Source organism: Eschscholzia californica, unplaced genomic scaffold (assembly GCF_041429995.1).
Source record: "Eschscholzia californica isolate CP2 unplaced genomic scaffold, dmEscCali1.0.p SCAF_3, whole genome shotgun sequence".
Taxonomy (NCBI): domain Eukaryota; kingdom Viridiplantae; phylum Streptophyta; class Magnoliopsida; order Ranunculales; family Papaveraceae; genus Eschscholzia; species Eschscholzia californica.
Window position 1 is genome coordinate 35991996 of NW_028238420.1, and position 6000 is coordinate 35997995.

The window sequence follows — 6000 nt, forward strand, 5'->3', positions numbered from 1 at the left end:
TTATGTTGGTTGGTCCTTTTTAGTTTTATTCAGTGTTCTGTTCTGGCGGTGTCTTTTTTCTGTTCTATGTTATTCTTCTTCTTTGTCTTTTGTGGGTTTCTTGTCTATTGTTTTTGTTTGTCTCTGCTAGTATCATCATGCAGCATAATACTCCTAATGACATCTCTATCCAGGCATGGAACGTGAGAGGATGTGGGAGTTACACGAATCGTAAGCATCTTTGGAACTTGATCAATGGGCATAAACCTTACATCAATTTTCTTTCCGAGACCAAATGTATGAATGTGAAACTAAACAAGCTTCTGAATTTGAGCAACATCTATGACCACAAGGCTGTGGACCCCATAAACAAAGTAGGGGGTCTAGCCATGTTCTGGTCTAAAACGATAACCTTAGACTTTGTGCCGTTAGACAATAATAACATTCTCCACGCGAAGGGTACTCAAATTCAGACCCAATTCAATTTTTACATCACTGGTTTTTACAGGTGCTCCTATAATAATAACAAAATGCAGCCTTGGAATAATCTGACACAGCATATTCCTAATGACACCACTCCTTGGGTGGTAATAGGAGACCCGAATTGTATTTTACACCCCACTGAGAAATTGGGAGGGAATGTAGCCCAACCAGCCCATTTGACCAAAATTAATCAAACCATTAACAATATAGGCCTGGAAGATATTGTTTTTTCAGGCCCTCCTTTCACGTGGTCTAACAAGCAATTTAAGGGCAATCTCATACAGAAAAGGTTAGATAGGGCTTTGACCAACCACAATTGGCTTCTGGCTTCCCGGCCTCTCAACTTACGCATCTCCCAATCTTAGATCGAATCATAACTCCATTATCCTCACTACTAAAACTAAATCCAATCTAGGTGAAAAGCATTCAAGTTCATTCGTACTTGAATGTCACATCAAGGGTGTGCCCAATTTACCAGAGACAACTGAAACCAAATTCCTAATCAAATTCAGCATAAACTCAATTCTCTGGCCATCTTACTCTCCAAATGGAACAAAACTGTTTTTGGTCACCTGGAATCGAAAATTAAACAGCTTACCAGCAGCATCCAAAATGTCAAAGATCATTATACCTTTAATGATATCAATACTTGAGAAACTATTCCTTCAGCAAGAAAGCCCCTGATAAGAAAAATCCCACATTTCCAACATAAATTTGGGTGATCGCAACACCAAATACTTCCATGCTAAAGTTATTGCGAGAAGCAGAAAAACAACATTAGCTCCATTAAGAGAGAGGACAATACTTGGACTAATGATGAGGCAAATATTGCTAACATCATTGCCCATCACTTATCCAATATTTATAGTTCTGTAGGGTCCTCTATTTCTAACAATCTTCTCAACTCCTTTCATTCCCAGATCGACAATTCTCAAAACCTCACTTTTGTTGCAATTCCTTCGGAAGAAGAAATTCGTAAAACTGTTTTTTCTCTTAAACCTGATGCGGCCCCTGGTCCGGATGGGTACCCTCCTTTCTTTTACCAATCTAACTGGGACACTATCAAAACTGATCTCTCTACCATGGTCATAAATTTCTTCCAATCGGCTTGTCTTCCTTCTTAATCCAATGACACTCACATCTGTCTTCTTCCCAAAATCAAGACACCCTAAATTCTTGGGGATTTCAGGCTCATTTGCCCGCTGAACACCACTTACAAAACCATCACCAAAATCTTATCTAATATGCTTCAAAACCTCCTTCCAGAGCTTATTTCCCCTTTTCAGGCATGCCATGTGTGTGGGAGACAAATCACGGACAACATTCTCATCAGCCAAGAAGTTATCCACTCCTTTAAGAAAACATCATGTCCCAAATGAACTTCTCCAATCAATGGATCCAACTCATTAAGAGCTGTTTGAGATCTTCTTTTATGGTTATTTTAATTAATGGTCTCCTTGGCACCACTTTCGAGGTCAGCAGAGGCATTCGTCAGGGTGACCCGCTTTCTCCTTTTCTTTTTGCCTTGGCCATGGAAGGGCCCAGTCGAATGCTACAGAGTAACAACAACCTAATCAGTTCGATGGTTTTTCGATCCCTAACTCTGGTATTAACATCAAACATCTGCTCTTCGCTGACAATTGTATTATATTCGGTCGGAACACATCGGAGAACATTCACAATCTCAAGCAAATTCTCACGGAATTCAGCCTTGCTTTGAGACAAATGATTAACTATGCCAAATCGACAACTTTTTTCTTCAAGAATTCCCATTCGAAATTCAAAAGAATGATCATTCGTAATCTTAAAGTTCATCAATCCTCTTCACTGGACAAATATTTAGGCCCTCGTCTTTTCATCGGCAAGAATAAGAAACAAGTCTTTTCATCTCTCCTCTCCCAAATTCAGAATAAGCTGTCCAAGTGGTAGACTAATCTCCTCTCTCAAGCTGGCCGCTCTATAATTTCCTCTATAGTAGCAGCCGTTTCTCGATACCAAATGCAATACTTTGCCATCCCAAAAGACATAAGTAATAACATCGAGACCCTGCAAAGGGACTTCTGGTGGGGAAAAACCAAAACTATCCATACCATCAATTAGGCGGCGATCTGCAAACTTCGTAAAATGGGGGGTATGGTATTTCGATTTCCTCACATTGATAATCAAGTCTTTCTTAGTAAATTAGTGCGGCAGATGATAAAAAAATCCCCAAGATCTTTGGGCCACAATTCTGAAAGCCAAATATTTCCCTAAATCCCCCAAACCTAACCGCACTAAATCTAATCATTCTTGGTCGTGAAAGTCCATTTTTGCAAGCAATATGACCAAGTGGCCAGATGGTACTCAGGGTAACATCTGGCTAGACAACTGGATTCCTAATCACCCGCCTCCTATTTAGAATGCTAGTAATGCTAATTTAGTGTGGGACAGTTAGTTAATTACGAATAATGCCTGGAATCTAAACATTATTAATAATTGCTTTACCACTGCAATTAAAAATGCTATTTTGAGTATTAACTTGCAAGCAGATGCAGATGACACGGCTAGATGACCTTTAACCAAATCAGGTAATTACTCTGTTAAATCGAGGTATCATCATATTCGAACCAATGACAATGAGCATAGTAACGATATGATGGAATGGAATCATATTTGGACCATGAATATTATACCTCGGATAAAACTATTTCTATGGAAAGGTTGCACCAATAGTCTACCAGTGAGAGATAAAATAGGTAAATTTATTAGAAATATATACTCTTATATAAATTGTGATACTAATGAAACTATAGATCATGTGTTGCTACAATGTCACTATACCAAAGCGAGTAAGTTCTATTTTCAGGTCCGGACAGATCATTTACAGTCTGTTAAACAATCTCCAGTGTAGGTCATACAACTGATCCAAGCTTCTAGAATAGAACCATTAAAAGTAACCACGAAGATCAAAGAACCAAAGCATAAAAAATGGAGCCCTCCATCGACACCATTTCTAAAAATTAACACTGACGCCTCTTTCACAGATCTATCTGAACTAGCAGGATTTGGATGTGTTATTTATGATTCGGATGGCAACTTCCTCTCAGATCTTGCTGATACTACCAGAGGTCAAAATGCGGAAGAATGTGAATGTCTGGTAATTAAACAGGTACTTATGTGGGCGATTAATCTCAAGATATCTCAAGTGCATATAGAAAGTGACAATCTGAATATCGTTTCATTTCTGAAATATCAAACTTTCACCACTCATTGGCAATCCAGGAAACATCTGTTCGAAATATTACAACTGAAGGACAAATTCACCGAGTCGAAATTCTCCTACATTCCTAGAGATTACAACTTGATAGCGGATGCATTGGCTAAATGAGGGAGGAAGAATCGCCAGAGGAAAATTTGGGACGCCTTGCCTTCTTCTATTTCTAGTTCTGTTTAGTTTCCTTGTATTATCTTAACAAAAAATAAATAAAATAATTCACGTAAATACCTGATCTATCCCTTTGGTGATGTTGTGCTTGATTAGGGGGATACACATCCGGGTGTATCTCTGACTCCAATCTTTAACCCATTCAACATCTATCTTCTATTTTAAATTTTTATTATTCTAGGATCTCTTTGAGATCATATCTGTACTTATCTTGCAACTCATTCTTATAAAGACAACAACCAACCTCATAAGAGATAGGAGAGGTCCATACATTTTAAGTGCTCTTTAACCATGTCCTCATATAGTATCTGCCATATTCAAGAGTCAAGTCTAGATTTAAGCCTGTAGTAAACTCTCAGACTGATGAAAGGTGGTGGTGCTACGAGGAAGAAGAATTAAACTTTTTAGTGTTGAAAATTTCCGGCGGTCGACCTTCTGCGGTGGTGGAGAGGAAGGGATGAAGTGGAGGAGAGATGAGACTAAGGTTGTGTTTGATAGCCGTTTTTTCTCGAGAAAGTGGAAACTTTTTCTCAAAATTTGATATTTCCTTCTGTTTGGTAGCCAATTTGGAGAAAATAAAGCTTAGTGTCACGTGACTTTTTTTTTCTAAAATTTCTCTAAAACCGGTGGAATCTTTTACCCAGCACCTACTAAAGAAAACCTTTCTCTGATGGGTAAAATCATGTAACTACCCTTTCTTGAACTACTTTTCTTATTACAATTTGTGAAACTAAGGTTTGAAGAACAATCGAAATGAGGATTAGGGCAAAACTGTTTGGGTTTTATATCTAGGTTTATTCTGACTAAGTCTTTGGTCAAGTCAAGTCAAGTGAAGACCAAGAAAGTCTTTGGTCAAGCCGAGTCAAGTGAAGTCCAAGAAAGTCTTCTGACCAGTCATCTTGACTTCCAGTCAACCACCTGCAACAATAATTAACAATAAAAGTTAGTTACAGCTAATTCTGTTTTAGTTGTCTAACTAACTTTCTTAATCTTTATTTTCTTCTCTTCCTTGTAATTCATTAGTATAAATAATGGTTGTAATGAACTAGAAACTATTGATTGGAAAATAAAATTAGAGTTCTTAGAATTTTTTACATGGTATCAGTCTAGGTCTTTTGTGATCCAAAAGCTAGGGTTCTTCGAGCTCAATAACAATCATCATCATCTCGCATTCAAAGAAACATTTAACATTCAGAAAATTCAACATTCATCATCAAAATTGAGGAAAATTCAACATTATAATCAAAATTCAGAAGATTATCATCAAAACTGCAACAAAATACAAGATTACTTACTGTTTTTTCAGGCATTTCTTCAAGCTTTCTTCAAAATGACTTCAAATACAGGTAACTTGCCTCCAATTTCATCTGTTACTAGTTTCATTACTGAGAAGTTAGATAATTCTAACTATCTCATGTGGAAAGATCAAGTTGAAACCCTTCTTAGTACCTATGAGTTACTAGGGTTTGTCACTGGCACAATTGAGGAACCTCCATAACTTACATACATTCATGGAGTTGAACAAATAAATCCAGACTTCCAACAGTGGAGAAGTAAAGAGAACTTCGTAAAATCATATCTCAAAAGTACTCTCTCCAAATTTGTGTATTATGATACCTATGGCCTTCAGTCTGCCAAAGAAATATGGGACTATCTATTTCTCACAAACATGAAGGCCTTGAGTCTAAAAAAGATTCTATTGAAACAACTCTCTGATTCTTTACTTTCTGTTAATGACAAAGTAAGTGAATCTGAGCTAGTCAGAATTGCTATTCAAGGATTAAGTGTTGATTATGATCAATTTACTATTGCTGTGAGAGCAAATAATGAGCACTTGTCTCTTGCTCAACTAAAATCTAGCCTAATTCAACATGAACAATGGTTATTATCAAGAGAAGTAGATCATGAAGCTTATTATGTAAGAAGATATAACCAACAACAGCAGTCAAGACAAGGTTTTATACCCTCCCCTTCTTATTATAAAAATCAACCCTTAGTCAAGAAAGATGAAAATATATCATCACCTCAAGTGTCAGGAAGTTCAAATCAACATTATAAAGGGAAAAGAGCTGATGATTTTGATTTCTCAAAAGTTCCTTGTGGAATCTGTAAAA